Genomic DNA, 21221 nt, shown 5'->3' with positions numbered 1-21221 from the left:
TGTGTTTTATCTGTTTTAATGATTTTGTGTAAAGCACTTTGAATTGCCCTGTTGCTGAAATGTGCTATACAAATAAAATAAAGCATAAAGCTACAGAGACAGTGTTTTTTAAAGTGTGTTCTGGGGACAGGCAGCTCGCAGATAGTGAGAAGATGTTTGCTGTATGTGACATCGCTTAGAGCACCTTTAAGATCAACCCTCATGGCGTATGCCGGGCCTCGGCAGAGGCTTTTGCCCATCCATTCTATCCGGAAGCTTTTGTGCAGCTTAAAACTGTGATATGGTATCTAGGCTTTATCAGTTCTTAGTGATATCTGATCACTCTAATCTTCCTATTGAGAGGATCTGGGCACCTGATTGGCCAGACTTTGCTCTCGACTGACATAATGCAGATCCAGACCATCAGCAGATTCGCTACAATTTTATTCATAGGATATATCTTAATCCAGTGAAAATGCACCACAAATAAAAAACAGCCCTTTGTGCACTTTATGCCCAATAAAAGAATAAGGTACATATCGTTACATGTTCTGGGAGTGCAGTCCTGTTGGTCAGTTCTGGAACAATATTGCATCCAAAACTTCCACCTTAATGTTGCTGTGCCTGTTACTGTCAATGTCTTGATTCTGAACTCTTCACGGCGCACATGCATAGCGTGCCGGGAAAAAAATCTGGACACCTGGCAGAACATTGCTGAATCTAACTTCTAAGGTGTTTAGTCCCTTGTCTTGTGTCTGTCTAATAGATAGAAAGATAGTTAGATAGATAAATGGATAGATAGATATTTATTGATCCCAATAAATTGGGAAATTATAGTGTTACAGCTGCAAAATCATTCACACAGCACAGAATATAAATATAAATGAAATACTAGGATACAATATACATACATACAATACACAACAAGTGTGTATGTGTATGTCTGTGTTTGTTTGTGTGTGTCTGTTTCTGCGTGTGTTGTTTTCCCTCCCTCCCTCCCATCTTTCCTCTCTGTTGTTGTTTTTATCTTTTAGTTTTAGTTTTTCGGTCCTGGGACGCCTTCCCCGTCTCAGTGTATTGTTTGTAATTGTTTGTCCCTGTTTGTTCCTTAAATATATAAAAATAAATAAAAAATTGATCACAAAAAAACAGTAACAACTAGAGATACATATAAAAAATTGCAGAAAAACAGCATAGAAACAGGATAAAAAACAAAAAACTATTGGAAAACAACTAATTTGGTTACAAATTATAACCTGCGATGAAGAGCTGGGTTTTGAGTTTGGTTTTGAAGTGAGCAAGTGATGTGGAAAGTCTGGGGTCTATGGGGAGAGAGAGTTCCAGAGGCAGCAACGGAGAAGGTCCTGTCCTCCCCGGTTTGGTGCTTTGGGGCGGGTGAGAGGGGACAGGAGGTTGGCATCTGAGGTTGGAATTTGTGTTGGATGGGGAGCCAGTGGAGGTCTTGGAGGACTGGAGTGATGTGGCCTTTGGTGCTAGAGTAAGTGAGTAGACGGCTGAGTTTAGGATATCTTGTAGTTTTTTGTGGAATTTGATGGCTGTGCCACATAAAATGTACAGAATGGCTTTGTGTGATGCATAGCGCCGCCTATGGCAATTGTAATTGGTTTTTAAAAAGCTACACCCTCCTCCGCAGCGCTGTGAAGGAAGGTCTGGCAATGCGGGACTACTCTCTCTACAGCACGCCATTCCTCTCTCCCTGTACTCTCCCCTCCTTGCAATCTTCCCTCCGACCAGCCATCTTGAAACTTTGGCAACAAATCCAAAATGAAAAATGACAACCTGTGACCATGACACATTGTGTAAATGTATCCATGTTTAAATGCATTCCAGATGAGTTGAAGTCTGACTCACAGGAAAAAAGATGCATGAATGTGTTTGTGTTCATTTACGGATTGTTGCTAACTACTTAGCTAAGCTAGCTGTAACTAGACTGCTAAAGTGCAAACATTCTTCTTTTTCTAGTGTTTTTGGCAGTTACAGCTTCAGAGAAATGCACATACAGTGTGTGGCTAAGTGTAAATAAAGGTGCAAGAAATAAAAATTAGATTTTATGTTGAAGCAAAACACTAGTCAAACTAGATTAAAGGGCTGGGGTAATGGTTGGAGTGGGAGGACTGGGGAAACAATAACATCAAGTAGGACTGATACGCCACAGGGCTTTCAGTCAATTTAATAAGGTTTACTGATCAGCAACCAGTAAACTGCAGTAAACTGCAGTAGACTGCAGGTTGAAAGGGCTGTCCCAGTCTCACCTATTCATTTAATTTGATCATCTTTTTAAGAGCAAAACTGCGTTTAGAGGCACACATCATGAATCCTTAGCCCAGAGGGTCAAACCTTTATTTATACAAACAGATGAATGCAAGATTTGTTGGTGGACACAAAGGGCTGCAGGAACATGATGTGATTTTACAACATATTCTCCCTCCCATCGCGTCAAAAAGCGAATCTTGGTAAGGTGCCTTTGTTGTTTGTTATTGATGCAAAAAGTGTCCTTGATAGGACACTAGTAGGGACTGTTGGCGTCACATTTTGACCCTTGAAATCCCTATTTGATGCTCTTAGGACTCGCTTCTAGCCCTTTGGCGTTATATTTAGACACGCTTGTTTGCGACTCTTGGCATCCCTTTTTGACACCATGGGTCAGGACATTCATTTAGGGAGTGGAGCTCGGCAGACATATACCTGAAGCAGATCTTAAAAACTGAATCCAAGCGCCAGATCCAGTGAGCCCAAAGCCCAGAAATCAACCCTGAACGCTGCGCCTAGGTCAATCGTTGTCAACTTCCTACAGTTCGAGACGAAGGAAATTTTGAAGAGGGCCTGGCAGAAGAGGGGGGCAAACAAATCTACTTTGAGCATGATTATCCCACAGAAATTGACCAGAAACAAAGGGCATACACAGGACGGGGACACTAAAAGAGACTTTTAGTGTCAAGTACCACGATACAGGCACCCGACCAAGCGTCCATATTTTACAAGATGGGAGTGAGAATCTCGAGCGGTCAAGGTATTTAAAATGATTTCACATGTGTAGATGCTGTGTTACCCCACAAGTTGGGGGATGTACCTAGGTGTAGTGAGGGGCCCTTATTAGAGATGAGGATATACCCTCCACACACCAACAGGGACGCGGGGAAGAGTAACAGAATACCCCATGTTTGGAAGTCCTTGAGGTGTTTGTGTTCAGTTAGTAAATGTTCCTGATTATGTAGTTTAAAACTGTTTGGGAGCACATTTTCAGAAAGCAGTAAATGATATTAATGACGAATAACATCAAAATAATGTCGCTGAATGTGAATGGGTTAAATGTACCAATAAAAAGAGAAAAGGGTGATGACAAACTTGAAATAGCACAAATTATATTCCTACAAGAGACACATTTATCTAAATTAGAACAAGAAAATTAAAAAAGTACAGCTACAGGAGCTAATACTGTAGTATCTGCATAGAGGGACGCAGATGGGGAGTTGGTACATTGATATCAAACACAATGCAATTTTATCATGAAAAAGTATCCAAAGACAAAGACAGAAGGTATATAATAGAAAAAGGAAGACTAGAAAATGAACCAATCACAATGGTAAATGTGTATGCACAAATACTTTTTCTAGTCTTTTTTTTAATGTCATGGCAGTAGAAACTGAAGGAATTCTTATTGTCGGGCGCAATTTAAACATCATGAATCACAATGTGGACAAGAGTCTCAAAAGAACTAATATGCAGTTAACAAGATTTATCAATGCGTCACTCGAAGGGATGGGGATATATGGCAAAGCCTGCATCCTTTGGAAAAAGACTTTACACATTATTCAACTCAACATAAAGTTCATTCAAGGATAGACTATTTTCTACTGAATGTTCATATATATTCAGTAGAAAATAGTCTAGGAGATGGATACTAAATTAATGTAAGATAGGAGAGGCAGACGTGTCAGACCAAAATCCACTCTATTTAAAAATTTGTTTAAGTAACAGGAAACAAAATACTGTATGGGGACTGAATGTGGGAATAATGACTAATGAACAAAAAGAGAAGGTAAAAGCATAAATAAAAAAATAGATAGCGGAAAATAACAATGGAGCAGTAGACCCAACATTATTATGGGATGCCATGAAGGTGGTCATTAGGGGGAAATTGATAGTGGAAATGCCACATGCAAAACGACTTAAGTTAGAGTCATATAGAGCATATACTGACAGACTGAGGGAATTAGAGGGAAATAAAAGAAGATCCAAAGGTATATAAACAAATCAAGGCAGTAAAGACAAAGATAAATGACAATTTGTGACTGGGCCAAGATAATATGGTTCATTTAGGGAGGGAAAAAGCCATGAGTTAGGTACAAAAATCTCTCCAGCTTCAAAAGATAAAGGAGGTATGGGTCTCCCAAAACTGAAACAGTACTTTTATGCTGCCCAATTTAGGTATATATTATATGCTGGTGTATGCCAAATTACACCGCAAAGTGGATGGAAAAAGAGTTTGGAAAATATCCAATCCAAAGCGTTATTAGAGACCAAGAAATATACATATGGATTCAATTTCATTTAAACTGGAATTATGGTTCAGAGTAATACAATATTACAGAGAAAAGAAAAGAAACAAAAGTGCTTAAATGGGTAGCATTTGACAGTAATTTCAAACCAGCTGAATATGATGAAGGATTCAAACAGTGGGTAGACAAGGGAGTCACGGCATGGTGTACTTTACAGCTGGAGAGTTTCCAAAACATGAAAGATAAATATGGTTTGAGTATGAATTTTAAAACTAAGAGACTATTATGAAAAAGAAATCCAGATAGATCCCTTCATGGAAGTGAATGGTGTGATTCACATTATAATTGATACATGTAAAGGAATAAAGATTAGAACCAAATCTGCTTAATATAAAAAATTGATGACAAATAAACATACAACTAATCATAAAAAATAAAAAAAATAAAAAATGTGAATCACAGTTTAACACAAACATTTCGGATGATGATTGGCAAGACGTGGAAAACACACACAACCACCAATTCTAATATGGAGGGAGTTCTCTTGGAAAAATTGGATTTGTTTTTTCGTTTTGCCAAGGTCAAGAGTAAGTATAAAAGCACAAGTATAAAATGCCGGAGAGTGTGAAGGATTCAGACCACTCACACATATTTGGGAAATGTCACAAAGTACTGAAGTTCTCGAGGATTGTACAGAAAACTATACAAAAATTACTAGGGTATGATCTTCCTGTGAGCTACAGGGTACAGTACCTCTGTAATTTTAATTCTACAAAGAGAGTGTAAGACTGACAGATACATATTTGGTTAAAATACTACTGATAACTAGTAGGAAAGCTATAACAAAGAAATGGGGCACGTGGATCCTCCTTATAAGGAAGAATGGATAGGTATAGTACAAGAAGTGTATATGAAGGAGAAACTGACAAACCACCTGGAACTAAACAAGGCCAGCTTGAAGAAAATTGGGAGAAATTGACAATATTCAGAACCAAAACCAGCGACGAGGAATATAGACCAAAACATATAGAAAGAAAAGATTTAGATGAAGACATGAGGAGGAAAGGTGAAAAGCTTGAAAAGTAACTCCCAAACAAATATATTTTTGTTTGTTTTGTTTACAGTGTTATTTTGATTGTGGATTGTCTGTGTGAGTTTCATAATATTAGTGAAAACATTTAGTTAGTTTAAAACATTTTAGTGGAAAATTGTGAAAGAAATAGAAAATAGTAGTTGGGTTCCACCCAAGGGGGGTAAGCATGGCGCCATTTTGATGCTACCAAGCCATCACCCGCCAGTAGCATCCCATTGACCGCCATTCATTTTGGCGCCACTTTGACATTGTATAGCTTTACATCTGACGCGTTTCAAGACTCTATTTGTGCGTTGTTTATTTCTAAAGAAAAATAACAATGTATAAAAGGCTCCGTTACCTTGCAGCTCATGTTATGGCTCCATAGCAGACGTTTTTATAAAAATAGGCTAACAATTGTGTCATAACCTAATAGATTAAACTAGTCGAATTACCGTATAGTAGCCTACAGGATAAGCTTGCAGACAGTTTGGATTTACATTATCTGTTTAGGCTTAATTACTATTGTTAACTACCATGTTACTTAGCATTAATTAGCCTGTGCCTATGTTAATGTTAACTAGCATGTTAGTCAGCAGTGCCTGTGTCCATGTTATCTCCTAACATATACCTACACTCTCCGCCTCTGCTGATTGACAAGACTTACGACTTTCAGACACTTTGTCACATCTATGTTGTCAAGCTCAGTTGGAGGCTGCGCAGTAACGCTCAGCTATGACCGGAAAAGAGCTTCTAATATCCTTCACTGGTCTACGTCCAGAACAACGGGGTCTGCTGGTCCATTTCTTTAACTGTCTATGGTTCCGCCAAAGAGAGAAGCTTACCATATTGCTAGTGTTTACAAGTGAATTTAACTGCTTAGTATTAGGATTTTGGGCAACAAGTGGAACTGATACTCACCAGCTTGTGTTCACTTCGGATTGGACGGAAGGATTTCTTGATCAGCCTTTTCCATGCACATGTTAAGGGAAAACTCAGCAGCAGCTAAACTCTTTTCACATACTGTACGTGAAGAAAGTTTTTGGGACTTTGATGAGTTACACAGAAGCACTTCATTCATTCTCATTTGAGGAGATTTTAGGATTACATAGTACAGTGTAGGTTGCGTCCCAACTTCTGAAGTTCACGTCTTCCTGAAGGTGTATTTAAATTCATGCTGAAGGCGTTTAGTTTAGCCGGACTTTCAATGAAAACAAAGAAATTGCGGGCACCCAAATATCTCAGCAAAGACAAAATGTGTTACTTTCTCCATGGCCTTGCAGGATGAGGCAGTGTGTCTAATCCTACAGCTGTTACGTCTCCTGTCTCCCACGGTGACATAGTGTTAAAGTATTCCCCGGGATATGAAGTTATTTTTTTTATATTGTGGAAATGTCAATGTAAAAGAAAGAAAAGAATCAACTTAGCAAAAACAAACAGAAAGGGTGGAATTGCTTTAAAAAAATCACAACTCAAAAAAGCTTTAACAGGCTAATGAAAATAAAATCAATATTTAGGAGCAGCACACAAGGGAAGACTAATCAAAACAGATTAGTCCTAGATATGTCACTACACACTTTTCTTTCAATTTTACCTTTACCAGTGAGAAAAAAAAAACTAAATTTAAAATCATTCATAAACCAAAAACAGGAAGGCCTAAGCTCTCCACTTATGCCGTTTTTCAATTAATGGTACTTGGTTGGCTTGACTCGACTTTTTCCATTGCAGATTATAACCGCCTCATGTCTGAGGCGAGCGTGGCTGGTCGTCATAGCAGCAAACTGCCGTGACCTAACATGACACGCACACGGAACGTCAAAGGTGTGTTGTTTTTGATTCTCGGCGTGTTGCCACAACCAGAAGGCAAATTAGTTTCTAATGAACCCATCTGTTGCTAGCGATGATGATGCAGTGATTAGTGATGATTCTCTCCAACCAATCAGCATTCTGTCTCTATTCAATAATTGGTTGACAATATACTGAATTGCAATGCCTTAGGCCTTTCTCTTAAACAATCATATAGCATGAGTTCATAAGCTGGAAATTCCACAACACCCAGACTAACAACAGATGGATGGAAGGATGTCTTGATCAGCAGTTTACGTGCCAGACAGCCTGCTGAGAGACTTTCACTTGCTGACTTGTAAATTGATTTCAGAGTATGCAGAACTAAGAGAGACATGATCCCATCTCTCCTGTTTTAGCCTCTCTACACTGGTTCCCAGTATGTTTTTGAATAAAGTTTAACCCTCATGTTGTCTTTGGGTCAAATTTGACCTTCTTTTAAAGTTTCTGTAGCAGCAATTTGGATTTCTTTTTACCAAACGGATCAGTGAAGGATCAGTTCACTACCGTCATTGACTTTGAGGTTTTTTATTCAATTTGTGGGGGGGGAAAGCACTGCAAATGTCATGCAATGCTACAATTACGTTGAAAGAAAAAGTTTTAAAGAAACAAAAACGTTAAAAATAAAAATAAATAAACAGCAAAATAAGTGACTAAAACGTCAAAGATGACAAAAAAAATGTCATATTCAATTTTGACCCAGAAGGACAACACAAAGGTTAAGAGAAGAAGAAAAGAAGAACTGATTACTTTTCAGCCTCCTGTTGTCCTCGGTGTCAAATTGACCCGTTTACAAAAGAATAATACATATCAGAACTATGAACAAAGAACGTAGGAAAAAGTGACAAATATTGGGAAAAGCTTAAAAAACGCAGGAAAAATGAAAATGTTTTTTCTGAAAAGAGTGACCAAACAAAATCTGAAAAATCGCCAAAGGTAACAAAAACTTGTTAAAAAGAAGTGACTAAAAAATTTGGTAAATGTGAGAAAAAAACTTGTAAAAAAAAATACCAAAATATTATAGAAGTGACAAAAAATTGGAAACAAATTGGAAAAAAACGTTAAGAAAGGTGTAGGAAAAAACATCTAAATGTCAGTTTGGCCCAGAAAAACACAAAGTTTCAGGTCAATTGGAAGACAACACGAGGGTTAAGACTCTTCCCGGCAGAGGTCTTTTGTGGGTTCCAGAGACCCGGCTGAAAGGTAAAGTAGTAGAAGTCAAGGCCCCGATGCTCTGGATCAACCAGCCCGAGGACACACGCTCAGCTAAGTCCCTTCTTATAACATATCTTTATTAGAGGGCCTTCTTGATTTTATTGAAGCTGAAAACTGTCATTTTTATTCGTTAAAAAAATCGATCAAATTATTTGTATTGGTTGCTTTAAAAAACCTAATGTGTTTTTGAGCATTTGTAACATGGAGGTTGATGCACTATAAATGCAGTATAAAAATAAAGATTATTATTATTATTATTATGTAACAACAAGCCATGTGACCAGCAAATTAACGAGAGAAAATTTGACTATGGAAGCAAATAACTAGTGCAAATTAAGCTTTGTAAAGCTTATTGTGTTCCCCATCCAATGTCGAAATAAGACCAATATCCTTGATTTCTTATCGAGAGAATGTTATTATACACTTTAGCACCTGCCCCCAAAAATAACTGTGCACGGCATACACAGCCTTGACCTAAGCTGTCATTGGTGTTATTGAGAGGTGTTTGTTGAATGAGCTCTCTGTCTTGTCTGGGCTTTTATTGCCATTTAGGACAATCTGTCAGTTTAGCCTCTAAACGGCATTATAGCCCTGAAAAATAAGAGTTGTAATGGCCGGCAGCGCCAAGGTGACTGACTAGCGGGACAAATAACACTGGAGTAGAGCTCAGCTCACAGTTCCCCAACAAAACTGAGCAGATTTCTGATCTGCTGCTACACTTGGAACCACCCAGCCCTCGCAGGTCGTCTCGGACAGGTCTGCTTTCTGTCCCCAGAGTCAGAACTAAACGTGAGGAAGCAGCATGTTTTTTGCAGCAAGACACATAAAAACAATAAACTGCAGGTCCAGTGCAACTCTCAGTTCTTTTAAATAAAGGCTGAAGACTTTTATTTTTTATTGCTACCTTTTCTAAAGTAGCCACTCTAGCTGTACTGTAACTTTACAATTATATTTCATACCGGTCTTATTCTATTTTAGCTGTTATATTATGTAAAGCACTTTGAATTGAGCCTGGTCCTACCAGACTCTGGTCCATTTCATTTTTACAGAGAGTCTGGCCGGTGGCCTCTCCATTGACAAGTGTTAACTTCCTTGAAGGCGGGGTACTCTGTTGAAGTTAAAAACTATTGGATCTGCCCAGAGCCACTCTGGATCTGCCATAACCAATCGCTAACATTTGGTCACTATATCTGCTTTGCATTGCTAGCGTTAGCCTTAGCTAACTCCTTCACCACTAATGGAGCGAGCTGGAAATTCAAACTTTTCTTGAACCCCATGTGGAGAAGGGCCACAACTTCACGGCCGGCAACAAAACTTAGTAAAGACTGTTCCTGCTCAGGCTTTAACTTCTGGATATTCGGCAGCGTTACCGCAACGGACCGTATGGCTTTGCTCGCATCTTTCTCTAAAACTCAAACTAGTACAAAACCCCAACGTCATGGTTCTCAGCCTCTCCATCTGTTCGCTGATTGGATTGGAGAAAAACAAAAATATTGCAAACCCAGATGTAGTACTGAAGGAAAATGAAAATTGAGCGGAATAACGCAGGAGGACATTGCCAGGCTACTTTGACTAGCCTTGTTGCTAGAATGTTCTATATAAATAAAGCCGCCTTGCCTTGCCTTTAAACCGGACCTAAGTTAATTGGTGTTGCTCTGCCATCCTGTAGGCTGTTAAAAGAAACTGTACTAATTTAGCAGCTGAATTTGTTAATAAGCAGAAGTAGACATTTGCCTGCAAGAAATGTCATTTTCAGTATACTGACTGTTTAATCAAAAAGATCTATTATTTTCCTGCTGTGTACTTGATACAGCTGGTAGAAGAAATGCATAAAATTACTTTCTTTGTAATTTTGGGAAGTGAAAAATGTTTTTCATTAAAACTTTCTAGCACAATATTAAACATAACTATTGTATTCACAATGTTTGGAACACAGAGGAAACAGATTTGAAGAATGCTTTCTTTTAATGTCCATGAGAAAGTAAATGCTTCTTTTTTTTCTTTTTTTTTACAGATAACCTTTAGCCACATTTGATCAATGAACACATTTTAAATGCTACCAGGAATCAAAAGGTCAGTGCAACAACCTGTATAAAAAAACAACAAGGTTGTAAAGATAAAGATTTCTATTAAGCTTAGCTAATAAAAGCTGCAGAATGATAAATGTGCGTAATAAAAAAAGAGCATTTTAATAGCACAGGACATGAAGGTCAGCAAACAATACCTTGCATTTTGAATAGCAAAATGGGATTATGTTAACCATGTAACCATTAATCAAAGTATGAAGGATGCCTGTCCATCTTCTTTTTCTTTATCCAGACAATTCAGCTATTTGAGTGTTTCATAGAGATTTAGCAGGAAAAGTCTTCAACATGTTGGAACTTATCAGACATTTTTGATAACAAGTTGTCTCTTCATTTAGAGAAAACGGGCCATCTTTTTCTGGATCCAGAATTAAGCTAGAAAAATCCCTAGAGATGAAGGTAAAGCCAGAATAACCTGTTATTTAGCTGAGGACACTGTAAACTATTAAAGATGTACATTAGACAATCATATTTCAGGGGAGGCCACAGATCTGAAAACCCTCACTGAAATCTACCAATAGACAAAATTCTTGACAAGAAATTCAGGGTTGTTGGATAGATCAATATTAAAAACATTAGCAGGAACATTTGTTCAATCCCTGTTTGACTGCCCACTCCTGGTATACCATATCGCATCAAAAATAAACTCCAAAACAAGTTAATCACGGTTGTGTTAAAGTTGGTCTATATCCACAATGTTCCACTTCTGGGATTTCTCGCATTCTGCCGGAAGTTCCGCCGGATGAGACTCTTTTTGGCTCATCTTTTTCTGGTGTAATTCTAAACTCTGGACAAGCTCTCAAATAATATTCTACAAGTCTATCTATCTATCTTAATACAGTATCAAGTCTTAGTCTATCTAGTAAAATACAGAGCTTTCAGGTGATCCCTCTGGTTGCTGTACCTGTCCTTCGGCAAAACTGACACTTTGGGTTGTAGTTTTAAATCAGCAGGTGTTTCAGCAAATGTGACCAAGAGGCAGACCGGCCATCTGGATGTTCTTTCAGAATTCCTGAGCAGCCACTTACAGGTTGTCCAACAGCAGCTTCTCTGGCCCATTTGGCCATGTGCGTAGTGTAAAAGCTGCTGTTCTGGCTCATTTAGTTGGAGCTGTTGTTGCAGTTTGTGTGTTCAGTCATAATGGTCAAAATAATATTATGCATGAATTAAATTTCAGTAAACAAAAAAAGGAAGGCCATATGCAAAACATTTTTGAAACTAAAATAACAATATAAATATGTACATATTCAGTTGATTCCCAAGGATAGCTATAAGGTGACAATCCTGTGGAGAGTCCGAGCTCCAGCTTTGTAGGGTTGCCCAGGGTTCGAGTCCCTTCATCTACTTTGAGCAGACTGGAGCTAATGTAGTCTTCAATTCAATTATATTATATTTTATTCATAGTGTTAAATCATAACAGAAGTTCAGCTCAAGACACTTTACACGTAGAGTACATCTAGACTACACTATATTTTACAAAGACCCAAGAATTCCCCCCATTTATTGCGTTATATTTGTGCCTCATTCCTGAGCGAGTCATTGTATGTTTTGAGCACAGACAACTATATTTTGCAAGCACATTACATTGCAATTTTAACACAAATTATCACTTGCAAAAAATAACTTAGTTTGAGCAAACAAAAACCTATTATCTGCTCAATAAATGTATTTACATGTCTTTCTTTGTGCAGAGGTAGATGCTGCTGTGCTCCGGTCATGTCCCCATTGTTCTCAACCTATTTACTCTAGACACACTCGCTCACATTTTTAAAGCGTTATTAGTGTAAACCAACCAATCGGAGAATTAAAGTTCAATTCTGATTGGCTGTTTGTCTCCAGTTAGATTGCAAGTAAATCTAATTGTCAGAATACTGTTACAGCAAATACCGACTACAGTGGAGCTGTTCGTCTAGTGTTACTGGATTAAAACACATTTCAATCAGTAAATTATAATATTGATTTATATCACAGAAATGCCTTAATGTTTGTAATGCCAATGTTTTGTTTCACTCACATGTCCTTGTGTGACTAACGTTAGATTGACTCATCCTTCACAAGCAATCTAGCTAATTTAGCACACCGCAGCCAACATGTCATCTGAACAGGCCGAGCAGCTAGCTAGGTCTTGCAATACGAGACTGAAACGCAGTAGGCTTGACATACTATAGCCACACGTAAGTAGGTTTTAATACTTTGGTTACATTACCATGCTTTATTAACCTGAATTATGTTGATATGTTAGCTTGCTAAGGAGCTATCCGTTGCTCGCGCTAATTTGTCTCAAAAAGCAGAAACGCTAGCTAACTACTGCTAAGCTAGGGTTTCACTCGAGACCAGAGTGGTGTTTTAAGACTCATCAAGTGTTGTCATGTGTTTACACTGTGCATATTATATGTATTTATTTTTTTAAATGTATTTAAAATGAAACCATATCTTTGCAATAACAATAGTTAGCTACTGCTTTTTGACATAAATTAGCTAATGTTAGTGTTTGCAACGGATAGCTACTTTGCAAGCCAGTAAAATATAGCTTTAGCAAACAGAATGAAGGTTAATAAAACATGATAACTATGTAACCAGTATTACAAACTTCTTACAAGTGGCTATATTTTGACATTTTAGATGTGTTTGGGTGATATGCTGGATGCATAGACCGGGCTAACACACAGAGATATGTTATTGTAACTCAAACAACACAACAGTTTTGTGATTAACACAGTATTAAGGTATTTCTGTACAATACCGGTCGGCTCCAACCTCTCTGGTCTGAGGTTCCACCACAGCCCTGTCATATTAACTCACATACTCCGCCCTATCAATTCCCAATGTGTTCACACTATTTATTATATGAAAGTCAATATTCTTAAATTTTTATGCAATTGAACTGAAAACATTTAGGCTGTTTTGGTAAGAAATTCTACTAGCTAGTTAGACCTACTACTTTCCAATTAATTTAGTTAATGTTTCAACAGTATGCCATTCATTTTAGCTAATCATTTAAACTGTTATGTCAGTAGGCCTACTTTTAGCTTTTTATTTCCACTATTGATTACTTCACTATATCTTTATACATCTGTGTGGAGCTGTTTTAGTTGATATATTGTTTTAAATAAATCCTAATTTCAATTATTATTTTGATTAATTAAGCTGCTCCACAATCTTTCCAAGTACCCTCAGGCAACAGCAGAATTACCCCTTGCTGAGAAATCAGTGCAGGTGTTGTGTTAAAGACTGTTTCCCTGGATATAGGTGTTTCCTGTGACTTGTGATCTAATTGGAGACGAATAGCCAATCGGAATTGACAATTGATTCTCCGATTGGTTGGTCTTGTGGCATGCTTGAGTTTGACTTGAGTTGAAGACTCGAGGGAGACACCACCAGAGTGTAGCGGCGTCTGAAAGAGATGCAAATACATTTATTAAGCACAAAAGAGATTTTTGTTTGCTCAATCTAAATTATTTTTTGCAAGTGTCCATTTCTGTTCAAAATGCAGTGTAATGTGCTTGCAAAATATAGTTCTCCGTGCTCAAACCATACAATTGCTCGCTCAGGAATGAAGCACATGTATAACACCATACACATTCGCCATGGAAATTTGCAGATTTCAAAGAAAAGACAAAAAAACAAGAAATAATATTAAATGTATACAGAGTAAGAAAAAAGCATAAAAAATAATATATAGTAATAAATAAATAAATAATATAGTAATATATATATATATATACATATGTATATATATATATATATATATATATATAGAATAACTATGTAAATGCAAATAGACAGTAAAAAGCAGTAAACAGTAAAGGCAAAATATAAGTAAACGGACTAAAAGGTTGAACAAACAGCATTCACAGCAAAAAATATTGATAATGATATTGCACAGTTAACTAAACGTTGTTATTGCACAAGAGGGAGGTGTCATGTGTTCATGTACGGTCTGACAGCAGCACTGCGGGTGCAGCAGATTGTCACTGAAGGAGCTGCTGAGTGCTGTCAGAGAGTCCTGCATAAAAGATGGCTGATGTCACCACAGAGTCAAAAAAAGGTCCTCAGAAATGCCACCTGCACTCTCAAAGATCCTCAGAAAAAAGAGTCTGCTCTCTCCTTTTTTGTGCAGTGCGTATTTGTTATTTGTCCAGTCCAGTTTATTGTTTGGGTGAACACCCAGGTACATGTAAGATTTCACCCTCTTAATGTCCATTCCCTTAATGTTGACTGGAGGAAGAAGGGAGTGAAGCACCAGCTTTCTGGTTTTCCCTTTATTAATCTGGAGGAGGTTCAGTTGCCACTAACTCACAAAGTCCTGGGTCAGTTCTCTGTCCTCCCTGTCCGTGATAAGGACAACGACGTCAGTGTTTTTAGTTTTTTTTCCTGGAGGCCATTAGCTGAGGTGTTTGTTAAGTTTGCAGTGTAGGGAGTTAAAAAGAAGGGACCCAGAACAGTTCCCTGCAGACCTCCCATGCTGGAGACAACTCTGTCGGGATCAATGTCCCTTAACCTCACATACTGCGGTCGGGTGGTGAGATAGTCAATCCAGGTATTGTGGGTAGTAGTGGACTAGCTATCTGGAAGTTTCCTTACTCTCAGGATGTTTAATGGCTGCCACATATTTCTCCATTTGACAACATACTGTATAAACGTAATGAATAGACATTGTCACAGTTCTAACATCAAGTGCTAATTCAACCATTTATCTAAATATCTTTCATATTACCCAGAGACGATGTGGGCAAAGAAAGGCTTGAATCCTTCAAAATTGCAAATGTGTTCATAGCTGGTACACAACTCATTTTCCACACTTGTTTGGAGTCCACATTGTCCACTCCCCTGTTGCCGGCCCATAAAGAACAGACAATTGCCATAAACATAACATGCCATTCCTTGCTGTTGCATTACTGTACAGTACATCAAGCATCTATTAGGCACATAAATTGTCAAAACATTTAGCCTCTACCGGACATTTCAAGGTTCTTCAGATGCCTTCTTCTGTGTGCTGTTACCATTTATTTTGGTAATTTAGCTTCAAATACAAGGTTTCCTTTGGCATGCATCATAAAAGACTGAGTGATGTTCTTTTACTGAGTTTTATTTGGCCTGCGTTGCTGATAAGACCTGCTTTTGATGCATCAGCATTACATTTCATTATTTTGGCTTGTTTTCTTGTCAACGCTTTGAGATTTACAACTCTTCAGCTCTCGCCTGGCTGGATTATGGTTTATCAATATTTCTCTGATTCTGTCACAAGTCCAATAGCTGGAAGAGTGAGAGAGACTGAAAGAGAGAGATGGGAGGGAGAGAGGGAGGGTGGTGTTCACCCCCAATAGGTTGAACACAGATCCATTTGTTTTACAAGAGACAGAACAAGAGAGAGATGAGTAGTGGAGTGAAAGGAAGAGAGGGACCTTTGAAAGAGTGAAGCAGAACGGTAGAGAGAGAATAGATCAAAGTTTGTCTTATAACAGCACTTTGTCTGTCGGCCACACAAAACTGCTTCTACTCATTTTGACCAAATATTCCCTTGAAACACACACACACAGGCTCTTGAAATGTGAAATATGCTGATACAGAGTTAGCCTGGAAACGTTACTACTATCAGTAAGGAGCAACAAGATATAAATGCTTAGCTTCAGCTTCCATCTCACAGCAGGGTGATCTGATTTGTTTTAACACATGTTTTTAGCCTCTAAACATGGTCAAAATATCATTAACAGTGCCAAGCCATGTGCAGTTATTCCTTCCATGTAAACACAGCGAATTTGACTGCAGTAGATGTAACAGAAAGGCTTAAAAGGTGTGTTAATTTAGCCAGTGCACATACCTCTGTTTATTTCCGGTTTTCCGGTGAAGTCCACACTAGTCGATTGCCACGACTGCCAAGCTAGGCAATCTCTAAGCACGGATGCAGTGAAAATCATGCATGTGGATGTAATGACAGACACACACATGCAGCTTTAAGCCAGAAACCTGGGAAGAGACACTGCTCGAGGGAGAAAAGTTCTACTGGAAAGAAAAATTACTTGTGTCACACTCCACTTAATTCCATTGGGTGATGTCAAGCAACTTTAAAGGAGAATTCCGGCCAATCTTGATGTTAATCTTGAGCGCTATAAATAGAGTACTCTCGATTGAAAAACCCCCGACCAGAATCGGTGCAGGCAACATTGAGTAGCTGCAGCAACGTGTACACACAAGGACGAAGGCTGCCTGCCAGGCTATGGAATCTACCACACAGATAGACTCTGCCAAGCATCCTACTCACCAACAACAGATAGATCGATCACATACATAATGGAGGAGCTACAAATACACACGGAACGGCTGCATCGTTTTTTTTTCAATCAAGAGTACTTGTAAATTCTTAGCAATCAAGATTAACGAATAACTAGCGAATAACTTACAATACTGGGATTTATAACTAAAAGTGGCCACACTTTTAGTTATAAATGGACCTGTGATTAGGGATGTACGATACCACAGTCGACTAATCTCATTCTGTTGTACAGTAGGGATACAGTGCACAGAATATCCATGGTTAGTGCCCAGGGGCGGCTGTGGCTCAGGGTAGAGCGGTTGCTTGCCAATTGGAAGGTGGTTCGATCCCTGGCCCTGCAGTCCCATGTCAAAGTGTCCTTGGGCAAGACACTAAACCCTGACTTTCCCCCAATGCTGCGCATTGGAGTGTAAATGTGTGTGAGTGTTTATCTGATGAGTTGTACGACAGCCTCGACCCAAGTGTGTGAATGGTAAATGGTTCCTGTACTATGTTAAAGTACATTGAGTAGTCATTAAGACTGGAAAAGCACATATGAGAACAGTCCATTTATTCCCACAATAGGAAAATTCTCATGACAATATGAGCACAATATATTGGATTTGAAAAACTGTTATCTTTTTAAAAAGTATTGGACAGTTTAAATAAAAGTTTTTAAAAAATGTTTTGTGGTGGTAAATGTCCACAACACTGCTTTATGTTCCCATAATGCATTGTTGCAGGCATTTAGTACATTTCATTTGTCCTTCACTTGCCAGAAGGTGGGATGTGCACACAATTTCTTTTATAATTATTGTGGTGAATGCACATCTTTAATAATAGGTAGTTGCTGATGGTTGTACATGGTTATTGGAGGTAAAAAAAATGGCGTCCCAACTGGCGCATATTTGTGTGTACTGCTCTTGTGCAAAGACGTCTTTTTCCCTTCCACATTTCGTAAAGTGATCTTTCTTCGCCATATTTTAGGAATCATCAGAAATCATTACATTTATAATGTATGTTCAAACATAAATAAAGAGGTTTCCCATAGCAACAATAGAATTACAGCTAGAGTGGATTAGAATCAACAACCCTTTGGATTGAAAACATAAGAATACATGTTGTTGTTGTTGTCATAACGACACACTATGAATACTGGAACCCAACTTTAATTATGACACAAATTTACTCAGACAGCAGTTTGCATCAGAGAGTCATTTGACTGTGACAATCCAAAGGTTCACATTGCAACAGGAGAAAAACACTGGAAAACATGGAATTTAACTCCACAGAGATTAAACCGCAAATTAACTTCCATCTCAGTTCACTTGAAGAACAAGCACGGTGTGAGCTGAAAGACAGCGAGGCGACGCTCACCCAATGTGAATCTGAGTGGAGAGTTCACCTGATCATCCGGGAGGGTAACAAAGTCCCCTCCCCACCCAGGGTAACAGAGCATCTGAAATCCCAGATAGGAAAAATCAGCCACAGGCTGCGAAAAGCCCTAAAAGATCTGGACCTGCAGACCTTCATTACTCAAGACCTAAAAGTTGCATTGGAGCAGATAAAGGAAGAGAATGAAGCCCTGAAAAAGGAAGTGGAGACTCAGAAGATGGAGAGACAGATGCACACGGTAGCTAAGACCAACGCAGAGTTAGAGTTGGAGAACTACCTGGAGATGGAGAGGGCTCAAGTTCACGAGCTGAAGGATAAATTGAGCAAGACGGAGGAAGCTCTTCGAGAACAGGAAGAGGGAAAGATAATACTGGAAAGATCCCAGGCTTCCCTTAGAGCCCAGCTAGAGATGCAGGACCAAACCAACAAGAACTTCATGGCTGCTCTTGACAGAAAAAGTTTGACCATCAGCTGGAGAGTGAGCGTGTCCTGTGGCAGCAGGAGAAAACTGCGAGAAAACAAGAGCCTCCCATGTGACTCAGATTGACGATCAGAGCTTTGTAAAAAGCTGCCTCCTGGCTGCTCTGAACAAGGCTGAGAAGCAGCTGGAAACTCATCTCAGTGAGTGGAAAGAGGACAAGGCGTCCTTCCTTCAAGCAAGAGAAAGCCAAGCTCAAGTTGACTCAGGAGAAAATGGAGCAGGAGTGGGAGAGGACAGAGTGCACCTTGAGGTCCCAGCTGGAAGATCTTCAGAGCAAGATGATAAAAAAGGAGAAGAAATGAAACTGTATTTGTACTTGTAGTGTGTGTGTGTGTGTGTGTGTGTGGGGGGGTGTTTATCTGTGTGTGTGTGTGTGTGTGTGTGTTTGTAAGTGTGTGTGTGGGTCTCTGTGTGTATGTGTCTGTGTGTGGGTGTCTGTGGGGGGGGTTGTGTGTGTGTGTCTACATGTGTGTGGGGGGTCTCTGTATGTGTGTCTCTGTGTGTATGTGTGTGGGGGGGTCTCTGTATGTGTATCTGTGTGTGTGTGTGTTTGTGTGGGGGGGTCTGTGTGTGTGTGTGTGTGAATTTGTGTGTGTGTGTTTTGTATATGCGTGTAAGTGTCTTTGAGTGTCTGTAGCTGTGTGTGTGGGGGGTCTGTTTGTGTGTTTGTGTGTTGTGTGTTTCTGTGTGTGTTTCTGTGTATGTCTGTGTGCATGTGTGTGTGTGTGTGTGTATGTGTTTGTGTGTGTGTGTTTTTGCTCGCAGGGCGTGTGATGCGTCAGTGCAGTAGTGTTGGAGTAGTTAGCGCATGCTGCTTGCCACTCTCTACTTTCAGCTACTGCCACCGGACAGCCCTTTGTTTTCAGGGGCGGAGAAAGGAGCCGAGTGTGTGTTGCTTCCTCCGCCGGTACATAGCCTCTCCACTGGCAAGACCTTGTACACGCCTCCACGCCCTGATGTCCCAGTTATGGGTAAATAGCCCAGCTATGGGTATAGGGCGAAGACCCCAATGCAGACGGAATATGGTGGTTTGAGAACCACCACAACTGGATGAAGAACGCAACCCCAAAGCTACGTGGGTTAACTCGGGAGGGTACAGTGGCTAGGGGAGCAAATCCCCAAAGACCAACCTGGACCTGGACACAGGCACAGGCAGAGACAAACTGACTGGAAAACCAGTGACAAATGTTGACAAAAAACTAGAGAAATGCAGGAAAAAATCAACAAAAATACACTTTTTTAAAATGCTAAAAAAGTGACAAAAACTGTTACAAAATAAAGTAAAGTATAATTTAAAAAAGTTTAAAAAAATGGGAATAAAAATGGACAAAAACATTGAGAAAGTGTAGAAAAAAGAACAACAAAATCTTGAAATTTCAACCCAGAAAAAACACAAACTTACAGGTCGACGGGAAGACAACACAAGAGTTAGTGTATGATGAATGATAGATGAGCGATCGGCTGCCTTTCCCCCAGCCCTGATAGGGGACAAAAAGAAAGAAAGAAGTCTTTGGGCTTTATTATGTCATCCCTGACTATTTATGTAAATCTTTATTTATCTAAAATTTCCTTCGGGATGAATAAATTGCCTATCTATCTATCTATCTATCTATCTATCTATCTATCTATCTATCTATCTATCTATCTATCTATCTATCTATCTATTTTTTAATGTATGACACAGAGTAAGCCTACTGTTTTCATTTTTAATGTTTATATTGGTCAAAACAAACAATCAATCCCCTAATAACTACTGCATACACACAAACACTACACAAATGATCTTGTAAAATAAATGTCATGTTTGTTGGTCTATAGTTGTTTAAATGGTAAGTTGCACTACAGTCATGTGTAATATAGTTTGATGTATAAATCAGGGGACAAACACTCTTTTGCATCATAACCCCCTAAATTATAAGTTGGCTCAAATTATTTTATATGTTAAATAGAATTTCTGGAGGTACATTGGTCATCCAAATAAAATAATTAATTAACAACACAGGAGCATTTCTTTCAGGGACAGCTCAGCGTAAATTCTTTCAGGAAGACCTAACTTTTAATCGAAGATCTCCTAAATCAATTCAGCTGTTATTCTAATAAATATATATTTTATCATACTGGTTATAACTGTCGCATATCAACAACTAGTCTCTCCTGATTGAAATGTAACTCAGTGTAAATCGTTTCAGGAAGACCTCACTCTTAATCAATGCTCTACTTAACTAGAATCAGCTGTTTGAGGCGTTCACCTTCCTGCTTGAACCAATCAGAATCATTCAATGGCAAGGGCCAATCACAGATTCACAACCCTGGTTTAAAAATCTGTTTCTCCTTTTGCTATTCAGCTGTCGTTGCAGGCAAAGAGGGCAACCGTCCA

General features: G+C 38.9%; 1 long non-coding RNA gene across 1 annotated transcript in view; it reads right to left on the bottom strand.

Annotated features, from left to right (window-relative positions):
* Positions 1-7514, bottom strand: part of LOC117951396 — a 21323-nt gene extending 13809 nt beyond the window's left edge. The window contains exon 1 of the long non-coding RNA XR_004658161.1: positions 7456-7514. This is a non-coding gene — a long non-coding RNA (uncharacterized LOC117951396). The remainder of the gene's footprint in view (positions 1-7455) is intronic.
* Positions 7515-21221: the final 13707 nt, after the last annotated feature.

This window comes from Etheostoma cragini, chromosome 10 (genome assembly GCF_013103735.1).
Source record: "Etheostoma cragini isolate CJK2018 chromosome 10, CSU_Ecrag_1.0, whole genome shotgun sequence".
Lineage (NCBI taxonomy): Eukaryota > Metazoa > Chordata > Actinopteri > Perciformes > Percidae > Etheostoma > Etheostoma cragini.
Note: the sequence above shows the minus strand (reverse complement) of the source record. Positions and strands in the feature narration are given on the sequence as shown.